This window comes from Aquila chrysaetos, chromosome Z (genome assembly GCF_900496995.4).
Source record: "Aquila chrysaetos chrysaetos chromosome Z, bAquChr1.4, whole genome shotgun sequence".
In the NCBI taxonomy this organism is placed as follows: Eukaryota; Metazoa; Chordata; class Aves; order Accipitriformes; family Accipitridae; genus Aquila; species Aquila chrysaetos.
In genome coordinates, this window is record NC_044030.1 from 31,090,507 (window position 1) to 31,108,842 (window position 18,336).

At 36.2% G+C, this 18,336-nt stretch overlaps 1 pseudogene; it reads right to left on the reverse strand.

Annotated features, from left to right (window-relative positions):
* Window positions 1-1,446: 1,446 nt before the first annotated feature.
* LOC115337196 lies at window positions 1,447-17,953 on the reverse strand (annotated as a pseudogene).
* Window positions 17,954-18,336: the final 383 nt, after the last annotated feature.

Here is an 18,336-nt window from a genome sequence, read left to right on the forward strand (position 1 = left end):
CATTAGGTAGATGGGTAGAACTGCTTAGTGTTGTATTGGGTCTGACTGGGATGGAGTTAATTTTCTTTATAGCAGCCTATATGGTGCTGGTTTGGATTTGTGACTAAACCAGTGTCAATAATACACCAGTGTTTTGGCTATTGCTGACAAGTGATTGCACAGTGACTAGGTTTTACCTTTTGGGTTTGGTTGTGTTTTTTGGGGTTTTTTTCCCTACTCTGCCTCCACCGCGAGCAGGCTGGGGGAATTGGGAATGGACACAGCTGGGACAGCTGACCGCATCTGACCAAAGAGATATCCCATACCATATGACCTCATGCACAGCAATAAAAGCTGGGGGAAAGAAGAAAGGGGGAATGTTTGTGGCTATGGCATTTGTCTTCCCAAGTAACCATTGCACATGCTGAGGCCCTGCTTTCCAGGAAAGTGTCTAAACATCTGCCTGCCAATGCGAAGTAGTGAATAAATTCCTTGTTTTGCATTGCTTGTGCATGCAGCTTTGCTTCACCTATTAGACTGTTTTTATCTTTACCCACGAGTTTTCAGCTTTTGCTCTTCCAATTCTCTCCCCCATCCCACTGAAAGGTGGGAAGTGAGTGAGCTGCTGTGTGGAGCTTAGCTGCTGGCTAGGGTCAGCCCACCACATGTGGATATAATAATTCATTTTAAATGGATACAAACTGATCTTGGATACCTTTCACAAGAACATTCTAGAAAGAAAGAAAAGGAAGATTAATTTTACTTACAAGCTTTCTTTGTAGTGTTTTAAAAGCTCCATAATAGGCTACATAAGTGGCTGCTCTGAACACATTCAATTATGATATTTGAAATTTCATCTTCAAAATTATTCATGCTCTCCTCTCATCAAACCTGCCCACCTCCAGCACAGCTATAAGCTCTCAGCTCAAGTCAGGTGAGCTTGAGTGAGAGTGGTGGTTCTTGGTAACTAATTGAAAAATACAAGGTTTGAATTATTTTCTAAGAGATTTTTTTTCCCTGCTTACCTCCTTTTGTATTCTCTGTTTGCTCTAATGTTTATTCCCAATCTCATTAGTAGGCTAGTGAAGGGCACTGTTGACTGGCAGTATTCCCTTACTTGTTATGGACAAGGAGAGACATACTCGAGCCAATACATACATTTAATCTCCTCTTCACATTCCTAGCAGTTTCTTTCAGTCCCTAATATACAACAACATTTGCTGAGGGGATCCAGAAGAAGTTGCAAAACTGTTGGCTGTTGAATTTCTCAAATACAGTAGTGTATATTTTAAAAAAGGGTAAGGGACAGTAAAGTACCACACCAGTGAATTCTTGGTGTCATGCATGCAGATATTTTACCATTGACTGGGTATTCCATATATCATAAGACAGCCCAATGGAGAGCTCTTACAGCCTTTTGTAAGCATGGGCAGCTAGCTCTATGCTGGCAGTATGAAAATGAAAGTTTCAATTTTCTGGCTTAAAGAAAAAAAGATCACCAAGTCTTGCTTTCTCTTCAAGACTTTTCTCATACTGGCATTGCAATGCTTTTTTCTGATACTGGCCTTGGAATGCTTTTTTCTGATCCTTCACCTGTCTCAGCTGCATCTGTTCATCTTAAAGGTTAGGCACTGTAGCATTAAGTTCAGCCTAAGATGGCAGAGCAAACATTTGGGATGAGATATCCCAGACCATTGACTTGATACTTAGAATCTGTTAACAGGGGTGACAGGTCACATATACAAATAGTCGATGTAATTAGGAGCCTAATGCCAAGTGAAATAAATCTGCCCTCAGTCAAATGGCTTTAATATAGACAGTTTCTGTCCTGTCTGTAAAACAGTGTTCTCATAATGACAGATGTCTTTTCTCATGCTTGTATTTGTCAAGCTGCTTTTTTCAATAGCTTATTGAAATTTGGCATAGAGGTAAGGGAGAAAGTCTCTTCTGGACCACAGATCTTCAGAAACTCATCTTGAGATCATTTTGTCCACCCAACCTGGAAAAACTAGCTCACAATATCACTGCAAATACACGGGTGGATTGCTGTGGTGATTCTGTCCCAATAATAAAGCTCCTCCATTGGCTCCTCATGCTGGTTCTTACTCTGTACAAATGGGATACATGAGGCTTAGAATGAGAATCAGCTTCTCTAGCTGGAGAATCCAGCAGCTCAGGGATGGGGTCCAGGGGATAGAGGAAAAGCAGAGGTGAGAATGTCTGTGTTTGTGACCTGCTTCAGTGAAGAATGACAGATCTGTATTTGCTCATGCAGGCTTGAGTAAATGCTATCTTAGCCTTCAATGTGACCATGCTGCTAAATTACATAACTAAATGTAATAATTCATCTTTTCATGACTAAAAAGTCATGAAGTCATGGAAGAAATAAATCATATGTAAGATAAATTGAGTACCTGTGCAGCATTAAATTTTTGTCTCATTCGTTCAACTTCTTTGAGTATCTGACAGAAAAAATTCATAGCTCTGACCCACATACACATGGACCTGCATGTTTTTGAAATCCTTTCTACTTTTTCAGGTACAAAATCTGGGTTATTGATGTATCTCTGCAGCTTTTGACAATATTTGAGGCTTTACATTTTCTTTATCCTATTCTAAAAGCTTTCTAAGAAAATCGGCATATCTAAGAAGTTGGATAAGAGGCTTAAGAGATGAAATTAAAAACCCAGTGATATAAAATTAGAAAACAATGTTTTAACTAAAACAGACTTGCATATTTTGAGTGATTTCATGTATAGTGCTTTGAAGTGGTTTACCACAACAAATACTTGATAAAGACAATGGGCCTTTTTTTTTTTTTAAATTATCTTACTATAGATATAATATAAATTTGCTAAAATTGCCTCTCTGCTTTAGGACATCTGAAAGCTGAGGAGCAGCCCTCCTCCTGAGGAAAATGAAGGATACTATATGCAGCAAGACAGCAGATGTGCAAGCAGGGAAAGATTTCAGATATTACTGCTTCATAAAAGCATGAACCGAAGTACAGTCATCACCTCTCTAGTTTTAATTAATCAATGCAGACATTTCAAAGGCAAACTTCCAAAATTGCTTGTTCACTAGCAGAATGGGCCTTATGGCTTTCTGACTTACTGAAATTTCAGGCAAGACACAACAGGTTTGAACTCTCAAGACAGTCTGCTAACCAAAGAACTGGGCATTCGTTTTAATTCCAAAAATTTCATGAACATTTAATCATGCTTGCCACAAACAGAAAATAAACAAGCCCTTTTTCATACTGCAAATTATGCATTTAGCCTTTCTTCCAAGTTCTTAAAGACATTTTAAAAACTTAATAGGTTTATGTGAAGACAAAAGACCATCCTAATAACATTGGCCAAATCATGAGAAATCGCTAACACAGTAAAAAGTGTAAACAAATAACTCAGTCAAATTAAATACCACAGTTGTATTTAAAAGCACTTGGAGTATGTAGTTTATGAACAGGTAAACTAAAAAAGTATAGCAAACTTCAAGAAACAAAACCCCCTACTGCCATACATGTTTAAAAAAGGGTCTTTTATTTTCTCTGGTTTCTGTTGTTCTCAGTTTTGTAAAATGTGTATTGTTTACAATATCATCGACTAGAAGTTATGCCTGCACTTTGTTTTTTAATGACAGTTCCCTGACAGAAGAGGTTTGCTTACCTCTCAGATGCTGGTTGTAATTTTTTCCTAAGACATTCTGTCAGTACAGTCCCAAATGACTGCTGATTTAGAGCAAGAAAGTGGAGCTGAGTGCACACAGATCAAAGTGTGAGACTATTTGAAAATGTTATGTGTGAAAATTAATCAAAATGTGACAAACCAAAATGTAACAGACATCAATGCATGTCATACACATTTAATTTTTTTAGATTACTCTATCTTCTTGTTCCTATTTAGTCCTAGAAATTAGAGAGGAAGGTAAGCCACAAAGTTGGCAGCTTGTTCTGAATGTCTGTGAAGTTCAGAAAGCCTGCATACCTGAGTGAGGCCAGTTAGATGTGCTGAATGTCAATACTGAATTTCTTATAAGTTCAAAGGTATTCTTCGCAGGGTTTTTGGTCCAGGAACATCCATTCATAAATGAACAGAGCATGGTGAAAAAAACCTGTCTTTCATTTTAAATGGCTAGTGGGTATTTTGCTTGAGGAAAAATAAATATAGGATGAGTAATTTTTGCTATGAAAGGTGTTGATAGACACAGGCAGCACACTAAATGTAAGGGTGATTGGCCAATAGGAAAAACAGGAAAGCAGTAAGAAATGTTGAACAGCTTATTTGGCATTTAAAAGAATACAAATAGCTTACATCACCGTCATGACAGGAACTGGCGGTTTCATAAAAACTCCGATTTCAGAAATGCATGCTTTCTCTAAGGAGTCAAAAGCCTTATTTACAGATTCTAAAGCTGAGAGAACTTCATCCAGGTTTCTCAAAGCATCTTTAGCTATTGCTTGGGTCTCTTCTGCTTTCACTTTAGCAATAGCTTCATCTTCCTGAACAACACAACAAACCTGAAATTAAATGTGCAGTCAAGATTTCTCAAAATGCAGTATTTTTTAGAAGAGTTTATTCTTCGTTATTAATCTTCACTGCTCCACTTAGAGTGTACAGAGAGAGAGGGGAAACAATTATTTATTTCCTTCCACATGCACAGCAGCAGCCACTAGAGAATTAGAAACATAGAACCATAGAACTGCCCAGGTTGGAAGGGACCTCAAAGATCATCTGGACCATCCTTTCATGGGAAAGGGAGCCTGGATGAGGTTATCTAGCACCCCATCCAGTCGCATCTTGAAAGCCTCCAGTAATGGGGACTCTACCACATCCCTTGGGAGGTTGTTCCAGTGATTAATTGTTCTCACTGTAAAAAATTGCTGTCTTTTATTAAGATGAAACTTCTCCTGCTGCAACTTGCACCCACTGCCCCTTGTCTTCTCCATAAGGTGCCTTGTGAAGAAAGAACCTCCATCCTCCTTGTAGCCACCGATTAAGTACTGAAAAACTGAGATGAGGATTAGGATAGAATGTTGTTATTTCACAGCATTAGCAGCTGTCATGCTTGTTAGCTGGTGGGCAATACCAAAAGTAAATTTTGTTGTATACTTTATGCAAGCATGTGTCCTTGCATATAAGACCATGGAAATAGAAGAGAACAACATCACACAAAACAAAAAAAGGTACAAGTTATGAATTTCAGGAGCATATTAGCAAGATGAGAATATTTAGTTGTTATATGCTGGACAATGTAAAAGAATTACCCTTAGCTGGTCTTATAATTTTCTCCTACGTGTCCTTTTTCATATTCAGCCTGACTTGACACAGGTGAATTTCCACAAGCTTGGGGATAGCCAGTCAAATCCCCACTACACAGACACACAAAAATAAGAGATGTAGGTAAGGGCTAGTTGAAAAAACAAACAAACAAACAAACAAAAACCTAAACAAACAAACAAAATAAAAGCTATGGATTTTTTAAAAACAAATCTACATATAGTAAATAGCTTTTTCTTGTTGTAAATTATTTCTTGTTGAGGATTTTTCTGGTTATTCCCAAACTCACAGAGCCTAGCAAGTAGCAACTTGGGCTGAATGCAAAAAGAGGCACATAGGAGAGAGCTATACAACCCTTTACAGAAGAAAATTCCTCTACTTTCTTTTTTAATATGTAACAATTACCTATGCTCATCTTGATAGTTTTATCTTGCTGATGAATAATCTATATGATATCATTTCAAATGATTTTGTTCTTTTAAGTATCTGTAGCATCCTGTCACCACTACACATTGCAGCTAAGATTTTAATGAGTTTGAATGTCCTGGTTAGGATAGACCCCACTGTCCCCAACATAACAACTGTGAAGGATATGCAAGCCAAGCCAAGTCCTGTATACCTCTGTCAGTTCTGCTCTGACAGCATTTCTTTACTGGGAGCACCACTAAAGAACACATGTGAAATTCTTTTGAAAGCAGCATTCTAAAGTCTGTCATCCTTTCACAGGAACAGTCATGCTGATGAAAACAGCAGCACAGAAAAAGGTGATATGGTATCTAGCTGCCTTTCCCTCCCAGACTTCCATGCCAATGCTTATTCTTGTATTGTTGACTTTCTTTTCTACTGTGTCACATAAAGAAAAACATATTGCCCAGAATTACTGATCCTTAAATATAAAATTTCTGCTGTTAGTTATTGAGCAGTAACATGTTATCTCATATATAATTCAAGACAGTTCTTTGTATCTGATCAGCATTTTCTTGATCCACCTTTAGTTTTTCCACCAAGGCTTCAAGATCTACTAATTTCTTTTTGAGGACTGTCTTTAAGCTGAAAGATTTAATTTCATTTTATCTACAAGCTGTTTGTTTCCAATAATTTGGATAAACAACAGTTCACAGCCTTGTTCCTGAAATATAAGAAACTTATGGGTGAGAATACTTCAAAAGCTTCGGATTTTTTGCATTTGCTGGTCCCAAATATTTTAAAATTTATTTTTGTAACCTTACCAGCTATGTCAGTTGCATGGTATGTAATAATTTCTGATTTCTGTAATAGCCTGCTATTATAAAGCTCAGATTTATTTAATAGAGTTTTAATTGGCAAACAGACATCATAATATATTTATTTTAGTATTTATTCTGTTAAATGTCTTATCATGACTGATACTAGACATATCTTCACATGAGGTTCAAAAAGTCAAAATTGGATTCGTCTGGAATTAGAACTCTCATTTGGAATTCGAACTTCTGCTCTAGCATTTGTAGTCTTTCTACATCTAGTACAAATCTCATCTAGTACTTTGAGTTTTATACCATAACACATACATAACAGGAAACCAAATGGGTACTATTTTTCTACTTTTATTTGCTGCTGATGAAAAACGATATAAGTCACATAACTACTTGACAAAACTCTTGTTGTCATAATTGTTGATGTATTGTTTATAGGTACATCTTTTCAAACTGCAGCAAAGCAATTGAAGAACAGTACAAAAACAGGAGAGAAAGCAAACAGAATTATATTCAGAAAATTACACTTACAAAAAAAAATTGCTTCTTTTTCTCCCCCAATATTCTCAAGTAGAGCTTCATTAATTCTAAATATGAAGTGGATATTGTATAATATTGTAATCAGAGTTCTGTTTAAAATGAAACTGCCATTTCAGTCACACTCATATGGATATCCACCTATTATGAATAGTTTCTCTTTTATATAATCACTTCCAAGATCAATATTCAACAAAAATGTCTTGGATACAGAAAGAAGTGCTTCTCTTGGAGATTGCAGGGAGGAAAAATTATCTCAAAAGCAGCTCTTCTCATGTGCATAAGCTCAAAGAATACTTGGGTTTCATGAAAGGTCCTAAAGAGGGCAAAATTCAGAATGCAGAATACTACTGTTGGAGAAAAACTTTTTTTTTTTTTTTTTTTTTGAGACATTCTTATTAAATCAGCTTGCAAGAAATGAAAAGTCAAAAATATGATGTGCTACATAATCCTGGCTGACATCTTGGGGCCAAATATTTATTTATGCTGCTATTAACACAAGCATGTACATATAATTCTTGTTGTTTGCTATTTTGACACCACAAACATTGCTGGATCACAGTAACCACAAACCCGCATGAACCAATCTATTGCACAGCAGACCTCAAAGGGTGGAAATATTTGATGTTATGCATGAAAAGTCTCTCCTGTAGGACTCATACACAGAACAAGTAAACTGGATTAAGAAAGAATTGAAATATCTGCTCAAAAGCAAGCAGAAATGTCCACAGTCAAAATAGGGTGGTAATAATTAGAACTTCTACTCAAATGCAACCTTGTCCAGCCATACACTGCAAGGAGCAGTAGAATGTTGGCTCATTGTCTAACAGGTTTTTTTCATTGTCAGCATTTACAATTTTCCTCAGAAGCCACAAGTGAATGAATAGCTAAAAAAAAATAAATTATACTATTCATCACTTAATTCACAAAAATTGTGCAGAGTAAACCCTTAGCTGACAATATTTGATCACAATTTGTCATGTCCAGAAGGTAATTGTCACCACTTGTTGACAAAGACAGGAATGACAGGTAAAGTAGTTCCATAGTTCTATAATATTAAAAAACAATAGGTGAAAAGAAAACATCAGCTGCACACTTCCCATCATGACTGAGATAGCCATGGCAAGTTTCTTCTAATATTGTTTGCTTGCTAGAATGTCATAACCATGAAAATTACAGTTGACCACCTCTGAGAGAATGTTCAACTCCTTTCAAAATTCAGTAAGCACAGATTTTTTAAGTCGTCAATTTTCTCTTCTCTGAGTGATTATTTAGATGTGGCAAAACAGTTTATATGATTTCTATGCAGGACAAACAAAATCTTTCATCTCCACCACAAATGTACTCTGTCAAAAATGACCTTGGTTCTCAATCTGTATCAATAATTCATTCAATAAATATAGATTAAATGAAGAATCCTGTCTGTCTTTTCAAGTATTTTTAAAGAAAGGTGTGGAAAGTACTTCTGGAATGAACTATTCCTGTGGTGTGTTGTGCCTTATAATTATAATGTGCATTCAGATGAAATAATCATATTTGGAGACATTATCATGGAGGACCAAACATCAGAAGTAGAAACTCATCTTTTTGCATGAACTCAGGAACTGGTCTAACAATTCTTTTAATAAGAAAGACATTCACACAGACATTCCTATATGCTTTAATGGTCTAACAGAGTTTTAACTAACAGTGACCATAAATCTGATAGTTCTATATATGTTTATTGGTATATTTGCAATATATATTAAGAGCAGTTTAAGCTCTAGCCCTACTTTTTAAAAAAAACAGTTTAAACCCTAGTTTAAAACCCCAGTTCTCTGGATCCTGAATTTAAAGACCTTTGATTTCACAGTGTGCCACAACAAAAAAAAAAAAAAAAGAAAAGTCTTCTAGAACATCCTGTCTGGCTTCTATCAGATATTTCTCACAGGACAGGATGAATCTTCCTCTGGAATGTATTTTTTCTCTTGACTGATTATGAGATGGTAATATAGCGGAGAGGCAGATATTTCTTATCTGGACAGCTAAATTTAGATGAGGTTAATCTCACCAAAATGCCTGGCATGTAGCCTGGCTCATGTCCACAGTCTGCCCACATTCAGAAATTGTTACCAAAAGGAAATAATTAATAATTGTTTCTGATATAGAAAAAAAGATTACAGGTTATATATTTCCAAAACTATTAGAATCAAAAACCTCAACTGAATAAAAGAACAAGTGTATGGTTCCATTTCCATTACTACTGGAACTGTACTCTATTAAATCAAGTAGCAATATGGATTTTATCTTGATCAGCCCTGTGCCATGGGTTGCATGATACAGAGTTTATATGCAGAGGTTGTCAGCCTTAGTGCACTGAATGTACTACTTTAAATGTTTTGAAATGTTTAAATGTTTGAATTTTCAGAGGGAATTTATACCAGCCTACTACATTTCAGTGCATTGCTGTGGTAGTTTTTATTTTGTAGAATAAGCTATAAAGTTCCTACTGTGAACGAAAGCTTCACAAAATAGGAAATGGAAAGTTTACACTGAGGATTTCAACCAGCCTAGTCTCTTGAATATTAAATGAGAGAACAGATTGTGGCATACTTACGTGGTGTTTCTGCTCTTAGTCTGAGGGTTTGACTAGGTTTTTTGTTTAAGCATGGCAAAAAAGTTTTTAAACATGAAGACCAACAAACACGGTAATGAGGTCCTGGTTCTTCTTCCAAACATTTTCTTGACATTTAAACACCCAGAAGAAGAAACAAACAAATATGTACATTGGGAGGATGCATACTTAATATGGTTTATGAAAGTAAAAGATATTTCTTTGCTAAATAATGATTTGGGAGCTTAATTCCATAAAAAAGGTTGACATGAATTAAGCTTGTGTAACCATTTTAGTCTCCTTCAATGTGACATTTCCTAATAAATCTGCTTGTACAAGTTAGTTTCCTCTAAAGAAAAGTATTTTGATTCAGAACTTTTCCTTTTGGGTTTAAGGACAAATTATATTGAAGTTTGTTTAATCCAAAGGTTGTTTTCTATCTTCTCTTCTATTCAAAATACATTGTTGTTGTGGAGTTTGCAGGAGAAAACTCTAGAGAGGCTGAAGAAAAAGGAGAAACATGGAGAAGCAGATTGTAGCATATCAGCTTTTCTTTAGTATCCTTGACATGTGGCCATTTTTAGCTACTTCGCTATGTTTCTTAACAATCTTTCTACGGCAAAGCCTGCCTTGACGAAATTAGCAATGCTTCATGGCTTAGTAGGTCAGATTTCTACACCATTTTTCCACACAAAGTTTCCCGCTCACCATCTCTGCATGCTTTTTCCTGGGGATGCTGCATGTCCTTGAATACACTGGTCAGGGGTCAAGATGTCTAGATCTCACTGACTCCATCCAGATTAACTGAGGTGTCTCTGCAACATGCACTTTTGTGTCCAGAGAATCAAGAAATGTGTTTTGGATTCATAGAGTGACCCTTCACTTATCATAGAGTGACACTTCACATTTATTAGGCAGAGATAATTGTCTTGAGTTCCTTGTTTCATGTTACCTCTCCAGCTGACAGCTCTTCTGCATGAAAAGCACTTACTAGTTTTTGGGTTTGTTCCCTCCAACTTTTTTAAATAGAATCTCTAGTCATTCAATGCCATTCTATGCAATTTAAGTAGTTTGTTGCGCAATGTGTGATTGAGTGTAGTTTGTGCCCAGAGGGCCATTGAGAAAAGCTGTAAAGTTCCTGAACTTTGCATTTGGTTAAGCTGTTAGAGTAGCCAACATTTTTTGAGAATTTACAGCACTTTAGGCATGAGACCTATGCTGTACTCTTGAAAGATTAGGCTCTGAAGAAGGATCGTTAGAAGAGTAACACATTGCCTATAGTACATTACAGACCAGATCATGACTTTAGTACAACTTTACAGACCAGATCGTGACTTTTCAGTTCCAAACTTCTTTCTTAAGTCCCCTGTTTTGAGTTACTCACTGCTTACATAAATTGTAGTTTGTTTTATCTGCACATTCTTACAAGACATTTACCTACATTTATATACACATACATGCACAGATATATAAAGATGTATCTGATTTTAAGGGCAGTCCTTTGACTTTTTGTCTTTGTTCCCTTTTTAAAAATTTTCTTTTTATTTTTCACTTTCTTAATTGCTCTGTGAAGAGATGGATATTTGGACCTTCTAGTTGCTTTTTCTTCCTCATTTAAGAACACTAGTTCTCACAAGGTAAAGTGAGTTAACTCACTTTACTAACACTTTAGTAACAATGGCTCTGCCATTAAGTTTCAGAAGTTCAGACTTTCCAAATGATTAGTAATCCTTCCTCTGATGATGCCAGAAAATAATTCAATTTTGACAGTAAACCTCAATGACCTCTCCAAAATACTTATTTATCTACTGAACTCCTCTCACTACAATCAGGATATCAATATTCTGTCCAGACCTGACAGAGCACTTTTTTCATCAAAAAACCTAGACAGTGGTCTTTTCAGTTATAAAGCAAATGTAATACCCTCTTCTTTCAAATGAGATAAATAAAAGATGGTTATAAACCACTTATTAGTATTTTGCATTTACTTGTTTCAAAATAATTATCTTAATTTCCATGGGAAATGTTATCTGCTATAATACAATCCTGGTATTTCTATTTCTCTTGTTTTAAGCCTGATAGCTGCCTGTCTAATTCAGCCTTTTCAAATACATTAGGGAATCCCACAGAACGAAGAATATTTATATCTTTCAAGAAATCCCCTATAACAAAGTACAGGCAAGATTGTACATACATTTGATTACCACTTGCAACAATAGAAACAGAGAAAGCAGTCACAAAAATTGATATTACCAGCATATATACTACACATTATATAACATGTGGAAGACAGATTTAAAAAAACCAAAGCTGTTAAACATTAGAAAAGCATTTCAAACTATTAAAAGGGAGGGGAAAAAAAAAAAACCCACAACACAAAACCCCACAAACCCACAAAAAACCCCAAACACTTTCTTCACAGTTTCCTTTTTATGTCCACAAGTCATAAAGTCAGAAAGGCTCATAGCTTTCATATTAAGAGAGTATTGCTCATGCAGTGCCTTCAGCATGCAAAAGCACTGATAGAATTCAAAGACACAAAGGCACGGGAGCTTTAAAATGTGCATAAAAGCAAATTTATACTGGAAATGAAAAGAGCTTCCGGAAGACTTGAATAGAATGATGGTCACTAAAACCTTACTGATTGTACAAAAGATTAGAGAAGCTGAAAGGACCTATTGACTTTGATATGAATAATCACCTCAGATAACTGCTACCCATAAAATTATTTTTATGGGTAGGTAGTATCCTAGGTTTATTTTTAAAACAAGGCAGAGCTCCTGGGAAGGATGTGTACTCTGTATTGCAAGCCATGATTATACAGCTATACAGCTTCCACATTTAGACTGCTTATTGCACCCAAGTTAAGCTATCCAGGTGGCTGGCTGTGCAGTTTCTTGAGCTTTTAATCTCAGCTCTCAGTATGGGATGCTGGTGTTTTCAGTAAATTACAACTGTCTCCTTCCACTTTAGGTTACCACAGATTATGTTTGAGGAGAGGACTAACATCATTTGTTTGTTTCCATGTCAGCCAGATCTTCATATAGTCTATCAGCTTTTTCTGTTCCAAACTGAGTGGAAACTACCTGAATGAAATAAAACTATGGAAAAAATATATAAAGCAGCACAATCCTAAAACATCCTACAATCTATTTGTTCACATTTTCAAAACTGGATATTTAGCAACAGGCTTATAAATATATTTATTTTTATGTGCCAAAAATTCATGCTTAAAATACATGCTTAATTTTTCCAGTGTGTTTACACCCTTATCTCCATTTTCAGTTTAGGTTTTCAGCTCATTAAAAGCTCCATCTCCACATCTTTCAATATGGGGCCAAAATAAGCACTTGACTTACTCTAATTACAATTAAGCTGTGTTTCATACCTCATTTTCTGCCAAATCACTCTCACAATGCAGCTGAAATATTTCAGCTGTTGTACTTCTCAACCTGTACCTATACATCCTTTCTTACTCAATTTTAACTTGCACACCAAATTAATTCTTCCTACCTAATTACCTCTATAATGAGGTATCTTCTCGGACCAGGTAGAAAGGAATTCCTAAAAAGTCTTGAGTTTCCATTTACAGAAGTCAGTCAAAGCAAAATAAAACCTTTGCCTGTGCAGAGAAGAGGAGAATGTAGAAACACTTTTGTGAAAGGTGGTTGTCTCTGAAACCTTTTGTGATTGATATATAGTGAAGTGATCTGATCTAGTTAAGTGACAATGGTATAGCTTGAATTCCTTTTCAGCACAATTGTTTTGCTGAAATCCTTCATTTAAAAAAAAAAAAAATTCTTTCAGGCTGGAGTTTGTCTCTAGTGTGAAACAAGTGGTGTCAGTCACTGATTCCTTTCCTGTTTTTTCCCTTGGAGATCAAAATGTTTTGTGTAATCTACCCTCCTATGGGACCTGTGAAGGGACAGAGAGGATAATTAGCTCTCCCTGTTATTGGTATCATCCATGTATATCTGCTAAATAACTTACTCTTAAACTACCACAGGACCTCACCTGCCTGTCCAAGAAACTTTATTGAAGGGGAAATAAACTCATTTCAGCCATTTATTCTACAATTAAGATGTAAATCATCCCTTTTTCAGCATCTCAGTACTTCATAAGAAAAGGCAATGTCTTTTATTAAATCTGTTGACATCACTGAAAAATGAGTAAGCTTTCAGGGTCAGGACCCCAACTTTGGGCTCTCCCTACATGCCTGGAAGCATACCTGTGGGTTTTAACAAAAACACTAATAGGTGTAATAAAAGTTAGCACCTTTTCCTATAAACTCTGCCTCATTTATATCCTTAAGCTGTGGGTAGGCAGGCAGTATTGACTAGTCAGCATGTTATTTCAGTTTGTGGTGTTCCCCACACTTTCCCTGCTTCCTTTCCGCTTTCAAGATTGTTTGTGCACCATGCTACAAACTAATCATGAAACAAGCAGACTTTAAAAAAACAAGTGGAAAAATTGCGGATTTTTATGTTGTTTTGTTACTGTTTTTGTGGGAAAAGGGGGTTGCTGAATAAGCTTACTGTGCGGCTCCACAAATAGGTGTCAAGGAAGAACTGGTGTGTGCTGGAATCAGTGAGAGCTGACAGGAAGCTGGGACTGTCTTAATGTCTTAACAGCATTGCTGCTGGAGAAGATACAACATCAAACCCTTGCCATTGCTGCTACAAACACATTACTATTAACAGTCCAAAAGCATTAGCAGCTTCCTCTACTGAAAAATAGATCAGCTGCTTCTCTGACAAACAGACTTTCAAACAGAAGATAAACTTCTGGTTATGTCTTCATTTCCAGAATTTCAAACAGGTCCTCGTAAGTCTTTAGATCTCTAGGGATACAGTGATTACAGTGTTTTATGTAGTTCAGCCTATTTACAAGGGGAAACTTGCTTTTTGGCAGACTGAGACCACAGCTGGGCAAAACTCTAATTTAATTAATACAGACATTTCATAACATATGCTAAAGAATAATTTCCATGCTATATGAAAGGCTTGTGTCCCATTGGCTTGTGAACATATGTGGCTTCACTTGCTTCTGTTTTCCATTGTTTCAGTTATATCAGGTATTTTAAAATAATTATTTTTATTATATGCTTGCCTTAAGAAAGTCACAAAATATAATTGGCTTACACACAATATATTCTGGGATTCCAAACCATCTGGCTCCAAGCAACATTCAAAGGTAGACAGGTTTGTGTAGGACGTATTTGCATACATACTGCAATACAAATAAAGTGACCTCATTTCCTTATTGGCTATTTTCAGACAGCATAGGATGGAAATACTGCTAGTCTCTGTTGTTAGTGACGTGGTCATGGAAAAATCTTTGGCTTTCATGACAACGTAGGTTAAAATCAGAAAGCTTCATTCTATGTTAACATAATTTTAAAAATCTTTAAAAGTGGGAAAAGAATTTTTCAGGTCTGTTCAGAAAGCCTTATTGGCAGTGAAGAGTGTTCAGTAATCCAACAGCATCAGAACATGAATTTAAAAAAAGCAGAATAAAGTAAAAAGTGAGACATTATACAAAAGCATACAGTGCCTGCAAATGTCTGTGCCAGAAAACACAGGAATAATAATGTTAAAGGAAGAAGAAAGGAGAGAGATTGTGAAATCCTAAAACATTAAGTCTATGAAAAACTCAAATTCAGAAATGAAATGCTTAATCGTCCTTTACTATTTCTCCATCACTTGGAATGGAAATAAGAACTGAGATGGAATGGCATAGAAATCATAACTGGACAGAGTGGCCTGTTAAAAGTGAAAACAAGAAAAAAGGAAAGGCAATGTGTTTGTGTTATTAACATTATTAATTTCAATATTACAGCATGCATATGTTATTGACCAATGTTTTCAACTTACCTCATAAGAAAAGCTATTTAAAATGTTTGTGATGTTTATAAAAATACATTCTGTGCACAGACATAAGCAGGGAGGAAAAAACTGCAATCTTATATTTGGTTATGTAGAGTGGACACCTATGAAAATTTTTCTTTTTTTAATCCTGGCCAGTGACAGATGATTAGAGGTGCAGTAAGTTCTCTTAAGATATCTATCAAGTCCATTTATATGTTACTTTACAAAAAATGTCATGCTTAATTTCAGCAGCCCCTCTTTCAGTGCCATGAAGCTCAACCAGACTATTTTGATTAGTTTAGCTTGGAGAACTATCCATGTTACTTCAAGTAATAAAACTGGTCTGTCATAATAGTGTCTGATGACTAGCTGCCCTATGAATCCAACTGGTAGACTACAATCCAAATGAAACATTTTTAGTTACAAATTATTATGCATTTTGTTCTTTATATCTACTCTTCCTCTAGCTATGGGAAAAGCAAAAAATAAAGAACTGATAATTTTTCAGTGTCACTTTCAGAATTATGGGCATCTCAGCTGATTTACGTTGACTCTTCTCCTTTATGAACTAATCAATCATTGTCCCTGCAAGCTAATGTACTATATGTAAACTTAATCTTGCAGTATCCATTGCCTGGCTCTGGCTCTTATCAATCTGGACCATGTTTTTTTGGAAATAATATTTTAAATCTGGTGGGAACAAACTACAGAGGCAGAATTAACTGAGAAGCAAACAGAAAGCAGAACCAGAAAAGGAAGATAGAAGCCTATGCTTTCTCTTTAAAGTATTCACTGTACGTACTCAGTTATCTGTTTTGAAGTAAGTGAGTGAAAGATGAATCAAAAGGGGTTGGCTGCTTTGGTTTTCAGGCAACATACATTAGATACCTGAGCAGCTGAAGAAGCAAATGAGCTAGAGGGACAGAATATGAATATATATACCCTATTATCTCCAGAAAGCAAATGTATTTACACTAATTTATACACAATCCTTTCAGGTTAAGTGTTTCCACTGCATTTGCCTTCTTTTTACACCTTTCCCTTTTGGGGAAAAAAAAAATATTGCAGGAAACCATAAGCTGCTTCATCTATTCTGCAAGCAGAAAAAGACTGAAGTACAAGGGTGATTAACTGAAAATAATTTACCTTGCCTTAGAAAATCCAATTACATCACGGGGGGAAGAGAAAAAAAAAGTTCTGAGGATGCAGTCATGATGTTGTGGTTTAACCCAGCAGGCGGTTAAACACCACATAGCTGTTTGCTCACTCCCCCCGCAGTGGGATGGGGGAAAGAATTGGAAAAAAGGTAAAAATCATGGGTTGAGATAAAGACAGTTTAATAGGACAGAAGAGGAAGGGAATAATAATAATAATAATAATAATAATAATAATGACAATAAAAGAATATACAAAACAAGTGATGCACAATGCAATTGCTCACCACCTGCTGACCAATGCCCAGCCAGTACCCGAGTAGCGGGCCGTCACACCCCACACACACACACTGCCCCAGTCAATTCCTCCTAGTTTTATTGTTCAGCATGACATCATATGGTATGGAATATCCCATTGGTCAGTTTGGGTCAGCTGTCCTGGCTGTGTCCCCTTCCAAGTTCTTGTGCACCCACAGCCTCCTTACTGGCAGGACAGCATGAGAAGCTGAAAAATCCTTGCCTTAGTGTAAGCGTGGCACAGCAACAGCTAAAACATCAGTGTGTTATCAACATTATTCTCTTACTAAATCCAAAACATAGCACTATACCAGCTACTAGGAAGAAAATGAACTCTATCCCAGCTGAAACCAGGACACATGAGAAAGTGGAGCACTGCAAAGGTCAATGCTGGATAGCATAGTGCCCTTTATTCTCCTGACCAACTTAATAATAAGGTGCTAGAAGGCATCAGGTTAAAAACAGCTTTATCTTACCTTGGACACACTTTGAGAAATCATATAAATTAAAAATATAATGGGATTTGTTTGGTCCTGGAAGAAGACCATACACATGTTTTGATAAATTTCCACAGCACCATCCGCAAAGTTTGTCACAGTCTGCTTTACCACTTGAGCAAATTCTGCCAAGATCTTCAGGATAGTCTATGTGCAAAGCAGAAGCAGAAGAATAAAACACACTCAGAATGCAATATGAAGGAAATTTACTTTTACTTCGATCCTCAAATACCTGCAGTCCCATTCTGTTATCATTTAAAGGAATCTCAGTTGAAAGATTTAATGTAACAGAAGACACATACATTAACCACAAAACTGTAGTAAATTAATTTAAGTGTTAATTTAAGAATTATATTAGTTCAGTTCAGGAATTTAACTGGAAGGTGCCTGCACTTAGTCTTCTAATCCATAGCCAGATATTTACACATGAAAGAGACTGGGTTGCAGGGAAAAAATTAATGTCTGTGTCAAGAGGGAAAGGGCCTTGGGAAAGAGCACTTGTGTACCTTGCACTCCATCTTCTCTGAGCTTAAAAGCTGTCTATGTCCAGATAATCTAGGCAAAGCACATAGATGCAAAAGCAGCAAAAGGACTAGGCAACTATGTGATGAGGTCTGCACTGACCCAGTGGAGAGATAGAGGTCAATTCCTTAGCCTTCTTCCTTATGTCCAGAATTCTCTCACACTCTTGTTCCTTAGCACAGAATCTCCTTGGCTGAAAGATGCAAAAAGTTAGGACAGAAAAGAAGAAATGTGGAAAGAAGGGTTGAAACAAAAATAAATGTGAAGGATGAAGGGAAACAGAGACAATTTAATTATGTTGCAGTATGACCTAGTACTGTCAGGATTATTTTCTCCCCCTTATGTAAAATGTAAGGGCTGCTGACCTGAAAAAAATGAG